The sequence below is a fragment of the Tympanuchus pallidicinctus genome, unplaced genomic scaffold (genome assembly GCF_026119805.1).
Source record: "Tympanuchus pallidicinctus isolate F22 unplaced genomic scaffold, pur_lepc_1.0 scaffold22, whole genome shotgun sequence".
NCBI classification, from domain to species: domain Eukaryota; kingdom Metazoa; phylum Chordata; class Aves; order Galliformes; family Phasianidae; genus Tympanuchus; species Tympanuchus pallidicinctus.
This window is the reverse complement of record NW_026294739.1, coordinates 35,717,743-35,731,483: the sequence shown is the minus strand read 5'-3', so window position 1 is coordinate 35,731,483 and position 13,741 is coordinate 35,717,743. Positions and strand designations below refer to the sequence as shown.

General features: G+C 38.2%; 1 long non-coding RNA gene across 9 annotated transcripts in view; it reads right to left on the bottom strand.

Moving 5' to 3' along the window:
- Nucleotides 1–13,533, bottom strand: part of LOC128081897 (uncharacterized) — a 62,756-nt gene extending 49,223 nt beyond the window's left edge. For 3 of the 9 annotated variants that reach the window (XR_008207442.1, XR_008207444.1, XR_008207445.1), the window contains exons 1-3: nt 13,276–13,522; nt 10,657–10,727; nt 10,227–10,332 (exon numbers count right to left, since the gene is read on the bottom strand). This is a non-coding gene — a long non-coding RNA (uncharacterized LOC128081897). Of the gene's footprint in view, nt 1–3,453; nt 3,514–10,226; nt 10,333–10,656; nt 10,728–12,327; nt 12,932–13,275 lie in introns of those variants that run through there. The other 6 variants (XR_008207449.1, XR_008207448.1, XR_008207447.1 and 3 more) reach the window with 6 other exon arrangements.
- Between the last annotated feature and the right edge of the window lie 208 nt (nt 13,534–13,741).

The following is a 13,741-nucleotide window of genomic DNA, read 5'->3' as shown; positions in this document are numbered from 1 at the left end:
AATCCAAGGCCTTTGGGTGTCTCTGCAATGGGCTGCAGATGCACAGTGTGTGAAACGTGTCAGGTATTTTCATATATTGTATTATTTCTATTCTGTACGTATCACATCATACGGGTGTCTGCAGCTGTATGAACTGAGTATATTGAGTGTGTTTTCTGAAGAAGCATTTTGTGATTTTATGCTGATGCATTCATTTAAGTGCTGATGTGTTTATAGGGTTTTCTTTTGTGGTGGTGTGGGGTTTTTTGTATTGGAAATATACCTAATAAAACCACAAATATAGTAAGTGCCGAAGTAGAGATATATTAATTACAGAATATAAGCATGATCACGGTGTGAATAGACTAATGACAGTGAGGAGGATGAATATTGTAACAAATCAACACTGAGCTAAAAATAAGATAGTAACAAATGAGGTAACATTAAAAAAAAAATCCTCATCTTGATAGATACTGACTCCACATTCCTTTTTGTTTCTTGATGCTTAAATGCTGACTTACGTTTGAAGACTTGCATCGTGTCTGTTGTGCAGGGGAGGAATTTGATAGGATAACAGACACGTTCTTTGTAACATCACTGTGCTGTTACCCAAGAAATTACTAATTTGTATTGTGAGCTGTTCTCCTTGTAGGGGATGTAAGTGCTGTGTAGCGAGATATGTTAAACTGGAGAGCACTATTCAATAGAGTGGGAAGTGATTTCTGTTTATATTCTTATGAATATAAGAATATAATTCTTATATTCATATAAGAATGAATATCATTCTTATGATATTCACAAGAATATCATAACCTCATATTCTTGTGTGAGCCACGTGAAAACATTCCCTCTATCTCTCATGATTAATTTACAGACGTGCAGTATATTTTACCCCTCTAGTAATGAAATTATTTCAGATCTTGCTGTGGGTGAAATTAGATTACGGTCTCTGGAAAGGAGACCACGTTCAGGTTATATGAAGTCCAAAATCTTGTTATTTCATCACTTGTGAGTTCTTCAGTTGTGTTTTTAAAAAGAATATTATTTTCCTTTTTTGAATTATGCTTTGCAAAAGGGGTTCAGAGGCTACCATTGTTCTCCATTTCTTAAGTGATAAAACTAATACATATTTGCAACAATATGAACTGAAGCCTTATCGTATAGAGGAGCATATATTGTCCTCCGTACAGCGTCTCAATTAAGCTTAGAAGATTCTTTCTCACTATGCGGACTCTTGCTCTTTTCCAAACAGGAAGTTACCAGCAAAACCTCTATAAAAAGATTAGTAAGGTAAAAATCAGGATGTGAAAACAATTTCAATTTCCTGCCGCATCTATCCAGTTGTGTCAAGTGATCCTTACTATTTCTTCACAAGTTCTTTGTTTCTCTTTTATCTAGTTAGCTTTTTCAGAAGTACAGAAGACAAGAGAAGGAAAATATGATCGATTATGCAGTAACTAAGGAAGTTAATTCATAGCCACTTAAATGTGTGGCTTTAAGAGCTGTTATTGCACTTCTTATCCTTTATTTAGTTCCTACAGAGAATTAAAGGTATGTGCGTAGTTAATAAATTAAATTACAGGTAGCGATCTCTTTCCAGCTGAGAGATTCAATGACTTGAGCAATTAGTCTGCTCGTTAGGCTCAAATCGTTAAAGCCACAGAGATTCTAACACAGTGCTTGTTAGAAATTCTGAAACTGTGAGATTTCAAGCAATTCTTTTGCCTCTGTTTCAGTAAAGGAATGTAATAAACTAGAGCTTTTCCTGAGAATTATCAGCAAGTACATGGGGATCTTCTTGAAGACTTGCTACTTGACCAATTACATTTGTATTGATGGAGGTCAGATGGGATTAATATCTAAAACTACTGACGATAACAGTTGAGGGAGAGTGGGGGGAACAACAAAACAACCAACAAAAAAACTTACTGCTTTCAGCTCTTCTGACCAACTATTGAAGCCTATGGGAGATTGCCCATGAATTGTAGCTCAGAACGTTAGCGTATACGTACAGAACAACTGTGATAGCAGTTTCCACTCTCTCTGCAGAACTGGAGGTTGAATGCAGAGCTTTTTGTTCACCACTGCACAATCATCAAAGGGACAGAAAGACCTGCAGTTCTTAAAAGCAATGTATGAGTTTGCCCAGGAGATCTATTGGCTATAGCTCAGCTATTCATGCGTGGCCCTCAAATATTTCTGTGTCTGCTATTGAGATAGTAAAGGGCTGTGTTCCCATAGCACAAATGGGATACAAATATTTTCTGCTACACCCAACCCTAATACTACAGTATTCCCAAGGTATTTTATAAGCAGGTATCAGTCCTGTGTAAGTTAAATGTAACTGTTCATGCAGATGCATAAGAATACAAAAATCTACCTCTTTAGAAGATGAAATTCAGCCTAGAATTTCAGTAAGCAGAGAAGACCTAATGCTGAGATGCAACCAGAGAAATAGCCTTGACCTTTTTACAGACCAGAGAGATCTTCTGGATAAAATGGATCTCTCCTAATGAAGGTCTTATGCACACTAAGCATGAAAATTACTCTATATAGCCAGCAGAGGAATACAGTGAAAGGCAGGAGCTTCTCTACTGTGTCTTGGGACATGAAATAGCAAAAAGAAAATGGTAGAAGACTTGTCCTAGTATAAAACAGTGGAGAAAAATCAACAAGGCTTCTCTGAGAAGTAATATTACATGACTGATGTGGGCATCTCATGAAAAATGGAGTGTGTATAAATGAATCTGTGTTTAAGCCAGTGGTGATGCCAGGGGATTCTTCTGTTCTAACTAGTAGTAATGCAAAATGCTTTCCAAAACCACGTTGTAAGGGCTGACTGTCAAAACTACAGCTCACTTCTCAACAATTATACTATGTCAGCCGGGGAAAAAAAAAGTATTTTTAACATCATATGTTCCTCACAGTAAACAAACCTATTTATTCTGGTACTGGTACTCTGCTGTCTGTCTTGATTAAAAAGTTGTTTGTTTTTTCTCCTAGACAGTGACTTTGGAAATACCTTCCATTTCTGAGATGGTACAGTTTTACATATTGCATCAAATTAGCCATCCTTCTGCTTAAAGGAAAGGCAGTGAATGGGTTTAATGGTACCTCTGGTACTGAATGATTAAATCCTATTTTTCTGTTGTGATTTTTATGCTTCATAATAGGTTTTGCACATCTGTAAAAACTGTTTTCCTTCAAATTCCAGTAAACATTTTTCCCCACACCTACAAAGCAGGACAAATATCAGGATGGCAGTATACTGTAAGTACTTCCTATATTGCTAGCTCTTATTGTCTTGCCAATTTCTTTCGGCTCTGTTTCCCTTTCTTTCTCCCATCTTATATAATAAGCTCTGTGGGGCAGGAAATCTCCTTGCAATTTTATGTTCATTCATAAACTAACATACTGAAACCCTGACATACGAATATGAATCACAGGCACGGGTATATTTAATAAAATAATTACCTGTGCAACTTAGCCTGATGTGAAACAGGTCTTGATGCTATAAAGGCAATGTAAAGGGACCTGTGATCAAATAAGATTAGGAAAGTATGAGCAAGATCTCTGAAAATCTAATTGGTATGTTTTGCCTAATACGCTTCAGCATCTTGTAGTCTGAAGAGGTGCTCTGTTGCCATTTGTCGAAGTCAAAGATTTAAATTTGGTCTTATATCACAGAAATTGAGCCACCTGCATCTGAGCTGTGTATCTGCGCCTTGGTCATGGGATTGCTTATAGGCAACTTTGCTGCTTTTCCCTGTGTTCTCTCAGATGTGACAGCAAAAGGGTAAGGAGTAGTCCAGAAGCATTGTAGTGTCATGGCTGTTCAGTTGGGACACTCTTTCAATTACAGTCGTGAGGAGTGGGTCTTTCCAAGTCCCATTGTGGGTACTGTAAGGCAGAGGAACAAATGTAGCAGTGGTCTTTTCATGCACACACAAATTGTACTTGGGAAGTGCAACAGTAATTTCACACTCCCCCAGGATACATGGAATCTGTTCCTGGGGACAGAGACACAAAATTCTTGCTAACTTTCTGAATTCAGAATATTCTAGGATATGGAAGATAGGTACTATATGTACAAAGGGGATGTACTGGAAAGGGTATTCCCAGTTTAGTTCTGCCTAAGCAAATCTTCACGGATTACTAACAAAGTACAATGCCTACATTACTCAGAATTTGTCATAGTTAACACAATCCTTTTCAAGTAGGAAATAACATCTGTCCAATCTCCAAAAGAAGGACATTTAACCAGTAACTTGTCTGTATGGGTAATAGTGCATAGTTACAGTGCTTGGCCTGAGCTAATTTCTTTGGGAACACACATATGAAAAAAGAAAAAGCATATGGCAACTGATCTGGAAGACAAAGAAATAGACAGTTCAGAGGGTTTCTGACTCAAGTTAGCTGTATGGTGTTTTTTGTTGTTGTTGGGTTTTTTTGTTTTTTTTTTAATACTTAAGCCACATGACAGTGCATTTCAGAGTCATTGCAACTGCAATTCAAAACTCAAAGTAAGAATGGATTAGAAAAGTTCTTAACTCATGCCAAGAATTTTAGGAGTGAGATTCACTTTTTGCTTGTTTTTTCCTCCTCCATCAGCATGAGAGATTGCATTTTATGACATCTGAGCTTAATTTGTATTGAAGAACTCTGTAGAAACTTATCTCCATTCTAGGTTATGAGAAAATTATCATCTTCTCTGGGGTAAGGAGGTTTTGGATATAGTATCTAAAAGACTGTTACAGGTTTGACATGTGCAAGCTTAGGCTTCTTAGACAATGCATTTAGCACTACCAACAAAAGCAGGTTTCCACCTCTGCCACGCAGTTTCTCATAGTGCTGGTAGCCAGGTTGAACCGAATGAGCCACATTGAAAAAAAAATTTGCATGGTGAAAGGACTGTGTTATGGCTTCACTAAACACCAGGTTGTAACAAAGATACAAAATCAGAAAGCTGCAAATATGAATGAAATTTGAAAGTTTTGAGGATTTATTATAAACACGTGCACGCTTTAGAAGGCCTCTGGCACTAAAAAGCCCCAATGCCTATCCTCTAACTAAATTAAATTCATTTCCATTAGAATTCAGCAGATGCAGCAGCCCTGTTTTCATTCCCAGGGGGTACTTTCTCCTTGGTAGCAATGCCAGATACCCTTTTGCTTTTTTAATGTCTAACTGTTAGGCAGCAATCCAGAAGGCGACAATAATATTGAAAGGAGAGGCTCACTGTAAATAGCAGTTAAAAAAGAGAAAAAGGTTCAAGGGATCATTGGTTAAAGCAGTTTCTTAATAGTCTTCCTAGCTAAGAAAAAAAAGCAAGATCTGCCATCCTGAAAAACACAGTGCACAATTATCAAAGTTGAGCCTGATGGAGCAGACATTGCAAAAGGATACAAAATAGTCAAAATTGAATGGGAAATGAGGAGAGGTAGCAGATGTAGTAGTTGAAATCAAGTTATTTCCTGTATCCATGAGTACAGTAAAATATTTCTTCTCAGTAAACAAAAAATTACTTTGGATGCAGTGCTATAGAAACTCTGCAGTCACTGATGAGAGTTTTGACAAGGTTAATTAGTTGGATTTTCCATATGAATAACAATTCCTTTCTAAAACTCAGTTTTCCTGCTGCTTTGATGTACAGCTAGGGAAGATGCTGCTTTGATTAGTTACCAGGACAGGTCACCTCCTAGGGCTTCCCACTGTAGTTACAGGGGTTGTTTATTGGAAGCTCGCAGATGAAATGTATTGGTTGTGGAAATTGTCTACCGTTTTAGGTTTAAAGAGACAGACATGTTTGATGAAACTACTGCAGTCCATTTCTTCAGAATTGGTCCCCAGATAGAGTGCTCTGGGGTCATACAGGGGTTGAATTGTTCTATTGCTATGGCAGTAGCTTTCCCTAGCACACATTCAAAATTCCTAAATATGTAGGATGGCCAACAGCAACAACAGCTCTGCAGCAAGGAATGCCCCTGTTGTGGAGTTCATGATCTCCTGAGGGATTTTGTCCATTAGCACCCTCCTCAGAGTTCCTTTTTTAAGGAAGAATGGGTTGCAGTGGAGAGAGGCCTGCAACAGTCTCAGCTTGACATGATACACTTTCAACTGCGTATTATTTAAAAAACAAGATGGTGACATGGTAGGCTTTCCTAATGCTGCACGTAAGGCTGTGCAGGCATACAATATTTTATAATGTCTTGAAGTGCTTCCCTGGGGTGTGCCTCTTGGAATTCAGTCCTAGCTTGCAGAGTCTATGTGGCAATGGATGCACTGTGCAATGCTTCTCTTTATTCCCACAGGGCTAGCAGGGTAGGATTTGTTCCAGAATTATTACAAAGGATGTGTATTTCACTGTGTTCAAATATGGCACTTATTTTCTTTCATTTCAAGAGAAATAAAGTTCTAAGCAGTATCACAACTGAATATAGGCAAAGCTAGCACAAGATTTCTGTTTAACATCTTATTGAAAGTTGTTACCGTGTCACCCAAAAATACTTTGGAAGATGATATCTTTATGCAGCTGACAAGCTATAAATTCTCTCAGGCAGCTCTGTGAATGTATGATCTTCCCATGAGCTTTTCATTTTAAGCAAATGCATAGAATAATCAAAACAAGCTAGGATGTATTTTTAGCTACCTAGGAGTTGATACATAACTGGGCTTACTTTTCTATGTGTGCTTAATCTTCAATGAATGAAGGCTAATCAATAAGAAAAATTTATTTCACTCTAATCAGGGATGTCCTCTCCACATAACAAGAAAAAAAAAAAAAAAAAAAAAAGGAAAATAGTAAACATAAATGAGTACAGAAAATTAAAATGACAATATTTATGTTCAGTATGTTCAGTGCCAGCATACCTATTAGGATGGCTAACCTATTTTGCCACTTATATTCTTTGAATTATTCTGTTGCAAACCAGACTGGGTTGGTTTTTTGTTTTTTGGTTTTTTTTATGTGCTTGTTTGATTTTGATTCTTTTTTACTTTTTTTTTTTCTTTCTTTTGAGACCATGGATAACACCACTTTAGTAAGCTCAGTGAGTAAAATGAAGGCTGCAACTCAAAAGCCTCCCCTGTGTGGTACTGGCAGAATGGGAAGAGCTGAAGCAAGAGGTGCTATGATGGTAAATGATATCACAGTAGCAAGAAAAATCACATATAAAATCAATGTAAAATAGGCACACGCATCGAAGTACATTATAATGCCTCAAGCTTTATCTGTACTCAGGTGTGAAAAACAGAATATTGCCTCTTGTAATTTTCCCTCTTCTCTGGTAAATCAGAAGCGTCAGGGATAAAGCCCATAATCAGATTTTGTTGTGGCCGACAGCCTCTTTGGTGAGCCTCCCCAGTTTTATAACCCTCATTATGCCCTGTGGTGTCTGCTCAGACCAAAGTCCCAGCAAAATGAAAAGGAATGTTGCATGACAAAGAATACCTCACACTCAATATCCTGACTTTGTGCTGCTTCCAGAACCTGATGTAAGGTGTTATATTTAGCCAGTGCATGACTTGCTGATGCATTTCTGGTGATGTGACATTCTTGAGAACGATAATGACTCTAAATACATTTTAAAAATGAACAGGAATGGGAATAAAGCAGACTGTTACCGTAATATATGTTCTTGAAGCATTTATGCCTTGATGACCATCCCAAGTATGCTGAAGAAATGTTATGGAGAAAAACCAACCCTCCCTAATCTCCCTTCATTTAAAGCTGAATGCAAACCTTGCTTCTTTGTCCAAGACTGCCCACAGTAGTGCTCTCATTCTGACTGATTCATGCAGAAAATGAAAAACAGGAGACTTTTTGTCCCTGTTTGTATGGTTAAAGGAAGATGGGGAGGGAGAGGTAGGGGGGAAATGTGGAAGTATGACCATTTTCTTTGTAGGTGTTTTCATAACACTGTTATTCTGACAAATGTTTGTGACTGTGCTCAGTCATGGGCCTGAGTACAGTCAATAAGTAAGAGCTGAACAGGAACAATGAAACATTCATGCATACTGTGAGAGCTAGAACAGTAAGAGGTGGTAAACGTGGCAGGATCTGAGCAAGGTGTTAATCATGTGCCTCGGGAGATTTGTCCAAGTACAGAAATGGGGATTGCGTTTTCTTATCAGAAAACTTGAAGAGCAGCCATGAGTTTCTGTCAGACTTATTTTACAAAAGCAGAAGAATTTGTAAGCAAGGAAAGTGATGTCACTCTCCTCTTTTCCTCCAGTGTGTTCAAGGAAATAATTTCTTGAATAAATAAGCTTATGCCAAAGATGCACCTATGTCCTACATGAGTCACCTCCTGATAGAAATATTGCAGGACTGCTCTAAATGTTGGCTGTTCACCTGAACGACAAATAACAATGTAATGCAAAATTTACATGGGAACTACCTGTAATGAAGCTTGGCACAGGACTGAGTACCTCCTGCAAAACTTATGTGTGCTAGCTAAAAATGTTCACATATACCATTCGTTCTGCTGAGTTTGGATCAGAACATTTTATATCACATTTAAGGTCTAGCCAGTACTTGATTATCTGTGTATGTTGTGTCAAACTGATCCAGATCTAGTAATAGTCCCTGACATATGCAGATTTGTCTTACAATCATTTTTTAGTAGATGACTTATTTTGCGTATTGTTTCTAATAGCATACCTACTATTGCATAGTAGGTATTATTGCATAGTAGGTATCGCCCAGTTACGTTGTTCTTCAGATCATGGTATCAGATGGATTTGTTCCTCCCAGGCATAACCTCCCAAAAAACCTTGTCAATGCCTTCATGTCTTGCTTAACCTTATTAAGGACATTCAAATTCCAAAACGTTATTATGTGTTTCATGTTATTTTAAAATCACTTCATCTTGTAATTTTCTTATTGAATCACTAAACAGATAGGAATTTGTATCTGTGCATTTTGTGTGCTGCATGCCCACAAAAATTTCATGACGTTAAGCTATTTTCATGTTAAATAATTACACATTTCATTCTTTACTCAGGAGGAGTCAAATGAAGACTGTATATCTAAATATGTAAGAACTGGGTAATTCAGGAGATTTTAATTGGTTTAAAAGGCTTTTTAAATTTAGTTAAGCAGTTGTAATATAAAGCAGGACAGTGCTGACTGGAACTGTGTTTTGTCTAATGACTACTTATGGACTCTTGGAAAAGAACCTGATGGTCTTAAGTTCCTCTTTGGATTCGTACTGCTGCTTGTGTTGGCTCAACGTGCTGCTACTTTTGTCTTGAAAATCAGAGCCTGTTGTTCTAAAACAGAATCTAGATGAATTACTTCAGCCATGTTGGCAGACAGCCACTTGCTTCCCTTCTAAAATAGCAAGGTAATAATTGTCTGGAGATACGATGATCACAAATATTTTTGTGGATCTCTGTGACACATCAGCACTACTAGATAGCCTACAATTAGTTGATAGATTTTAAAAATAAATATATTTTCTAAATAAATACTACATATAGAAGAAATACGTGCAAACTAATTTCACGTTTTCTACATGCTAAGATATCTACAAATTGTCAAGCTGCTGGCTATTATTGGGATGAAGCTGTGGTAAAAGCCAAGTCTTATACCAACTATACAGTGCTTCTGAAGAGTGAGTAGATCTGCTGTTCTCTGAATTCTACAGTTCTGAAAATACTTCTGCAGTATTCTTTAATGTGAATGTGTGTATGTTATTTAAAGAGAAACAAGGCATCGTTTCTCCTCAAGAAAAACTTCTTTAAAAGCATTTAACATTTAACATTTTTTCCTGTTAAAGGTTGTTTTTTTTGTCTGCCTAAAACTGTGCCTATTGCAAAATCAAAAATTCTTTCACCTTCTCTCAGTCTTTCTACAGAACTTATTTTCTGTCTCTTCTTTCAATTTCAGCCTCTTACAAATTCTGAAAGTGGTCGTAAGTGGTAAATAAATCAAATTAATAATAACTAAAAAAAAATTAAGAAAATGTTTTTTTCTAAAAAATATCTGGCATCAGTGAAATCAGTCAATTATTATTAAGGACAGAAAGTCAGTGTTATTTTTTCAGATTGTATTTTAAATATTTGAAGAGTTAGTACATAGCTGCACAGTAATTAATAATAGACTATAATATGCATTTTCTATGAGGATATCCAATGAAGTCAGCTGGTACATCAGGACTGCCAAATCCAACCAGTCTACCATAACATTACTTCTAAAATGAAATATTTATTATATAAAATACTAAGTTTGGGATTTTATTTACCTTCTAAAACTTCAGCTTCTACTTCGGAAGGTTTTGCTTGTTCCGTTTCTCTGGTGAGATCAAACCTGAGGGGGGTCTGTCAAATGCCACAGACCTTAGAGACAGCCTTGCAGGAAAGAAGAAAAACAGGGCTTTATGTCATGTTCAGTACTCATCAATGCAGCTAGAGGAGTCAGCAATACTGTGTGTGTACAGATGTGTGTGCATATATGTATGAAACTTTGCAGGTTAGGAGTGGGAAAACACACATACTTCAGAGAATGTGTGCTTTCTCACAAATCAGATTTTGTTAATAGTACATATGAAAGTCTTAAGCATATCCCCAAACTGCTTTCTCGTGGATTCCTGTCAGTTCAAAATGTTGCCACTATACAAAATGTGTGATCCAAACATACAAAACAGGTATCAGTGTTTAGAAAAACAATCTTACTTTTTTGGGTAATGGAACTGCTCTAAGTAGCTCTGCTATTCTTCTGTCTGGGAACATAGATGTTTTGCAGCCTGTGAAATGAAGAATGCAAATTAAAATAGGTAAATTAATACCTCAGTATTTAAGTAACTGATTTTCCATCTTAATCAATAGTACCACCTCTAGGATTCTCATGAATGTTTGAGACAAAATGTGGAAGTTTGTAATTTTCCTTTCTGTGATACTGGGAAATGATGGACAGTAGAAATCCTTACAGTACATTCACTGTACTAATATATACGAGGATGATATTAATTGGTCAGAAAAAAAGAAGATAAAAATATTTTTTCTTCTATTTTTGTAAATAGAACATATTTTCCAGGTGAACAATGCATATTTCTCATGAAATTCTACTATATTTATTACTTTTATAAACGGTTATCTTAGATTTCCTTTTATCATTTGTGTAATCACTAATTTGTAATTAGCACACCGTTACCTTTGGATACTTCTCCAACACAAGTCTCAAAATAGTTGTATTTTGATGGACCTGCGTATTCATTTTCCTTAAGTACTAAATGTTCTCATTTCATACCAAAACAAGTAGTCAAACTAGGATATTCAGAACTGCGTAGAAGATTATTCTTCATTACTTTTAGAGACTCTGAGATGCTGCAAAAAGAAAATGCATTTAAGCATCTGTATTTTTGCTGGCTTCAATGATAGTACACACGGACTTAGATAAGGGTTTATTTGCGGATGCTTTGCTTAGGACTTAGGCACTTAGCTGCCAGGATCAGATGTTACTATGAATGCTCAGAAGCAGAAGCAGTGCTTCTGCCTGAGAAACCAGATCCAGCCACAAAATCTGAGTATCCAGTTCAGCAACCATTGGCAATCATATTTCTCAGTCTCAAGAGAGTGCTACCATGTGTTGCTAGTACACAGCCATCTGCAGAACTGGCAGTTGTTGGTGGCCTGCTTTCATTCTTGAAACAAAGAATGAGGTTTACAGAAATGTAAAATATCACTAATAACCTAAATATCACTTCACATCTTCAGAAATGGAAGGGGGCAAATTGCTTGTATGTTCACTGAAGTATTTCAAGAATGCACTAAATTTATAATGGGACACTTAAGTTATATACGTTGAGAAACAGTGGAATGCTAAAGACAGATAAACACTAGAATAGGTTTTGGAAGGCAAATTTTAACATTTCAACTGTAGCAGTCTTTTTATGACCTGTTTAGACAAACATTGGTCAGAAATAATGAAGGCACAGATGATTCTACCTTGGAGCAGAAAGGTGGCTTATATGACCTTTGAAATGTTTTTACCCTGATTTCCTACTGTGATGGGGCCTGTGTGGTGTTGCTATGGGGTCTGTTCCAGTAAGCTGGACACATTTCAGAGCTGAGGCTGCCAAGAGCAAAGTTAAAGGATGCTGTGGTAAAGAAAGAGGTAAGGAAAAGACAGTTTCACTGCTCAAGGAATGAGTTTCTACTCTGGGAAAGGCAAATGCTTATAGCTACGCATTGATTTGATATAGGATTGTGAGACTGTATCAGTATTTGTTTTTTTCAGAAGCAAAAAGTCAGTGCAAGTTTGCAGAATCAAAGCCTTAATCATAGACACGTTTTGTAGTAAACCACGCAGATTGCTGCAAATGATAAGCACTGTGGCTCTCATACCTAAAAATACTGGCTGCTACTGCTATGGAGGTTTTCTTCTTCTTGTATACAGAAGACAACTTTTTTTGAAGTTTCCACTACTGAATAGACTTCTCTATGTCTATACAGAAATCAAAGGTAAAAAAAAAACACAACAACACCTCTAATACTGATAACATGATGCTTCAGGAACACATCCTTCCACAACAAGAACAATACCCTACTTAATCAGAATGTTTTTCCTTAAGTATTCAGGAAGACAGTCCCACTACAGGTTGGCAGTCATTGCCACGTGTGTAGTTCCTCATGAATGCTTAAGGAGAAAGCTCAGTAACAGCTGTGAAATTACAACCGGGCAGTGAAAAAGTGCGTGTGAGGAACTTTTGCTTCTATACCAGGTGTTCTATGGCTATAAATAATTGGTATTATTTGCAGTTGGGAAGATTCTTCAATAGCGGGTTTGATGCATATCTTACTGCATTGCTGTGGTGATGCATGTTGAAGGCAGCTTCTCCAAAGTAATCCTAACAATCTCTGAACTAAGAGCAGAACTGGCAGATTCAACATGGGAATGTTAGATAAAGAAGTGCTTTCTGGTCACCAGCAGGAATGAGAATAGTGAGAACCACCCAACAAATAGTTTGATAACAAATCAAACTAGCCCAGAATTTGCTTTGGTGACTAATATATATATATATATATATATATATATATATATATATATATATATATATATTATATATATATATATATGCATGTGTGTGTATGTATATGTGTATATATACGTGTATATATATATATAGGCATGTATGTTTGCCATCCTAAATATTTAACTGAAAGTGAAATAAACAACGGCTCTCTTCTGGCAAACCACTTAACAACACCAGCAGACAACCAATCCAGCACTGCGTATGTAAGCACGCTCGCAATTACACGATTCCCTTCAGCTGAAGCGCTGCAGTTACATACGCAGTTGGAGCGGGGCCGGCCTGGGCCGCGTTATGCAAGGGCGGTGAGGGGAGGAGGCGGCAGTACGGCGCAGTAGCCCGGGCTGCGTGAGCGGCCGTTACCGGGAGCAGCGGGAGGGACGGGCTGCGGCCGCGGGCGTTCTCCTTTCTCGGTGCATGGAGAGCCGTCCTGCAGGAGCCCGGGTGGAACGCTGGGGCCGTGACGCCGCCGATGCCGTTGCGCCAAAACGATCGCCTGCAGCCCGGCAGCGCTCCCCCTGAGAGGGGCGGGCGGGCCGAGGGCCGGGCCCGGAGCGCCGCGTGCCTTTCCTTCGCGGCGCCGCTCTGCGCTCGCGCTCCCTCAGCGGAGCCAGGTGGCCGCGACAAGGTTCCGGCAGTGGTACAGGTGAGAGGCGGCCGCGGGCCGAGCGGGGGGGAGCGGAGGGGTCGGTCGGCCGGCGGGGGCGAGCGGCCCCAGGGCCGAGCCC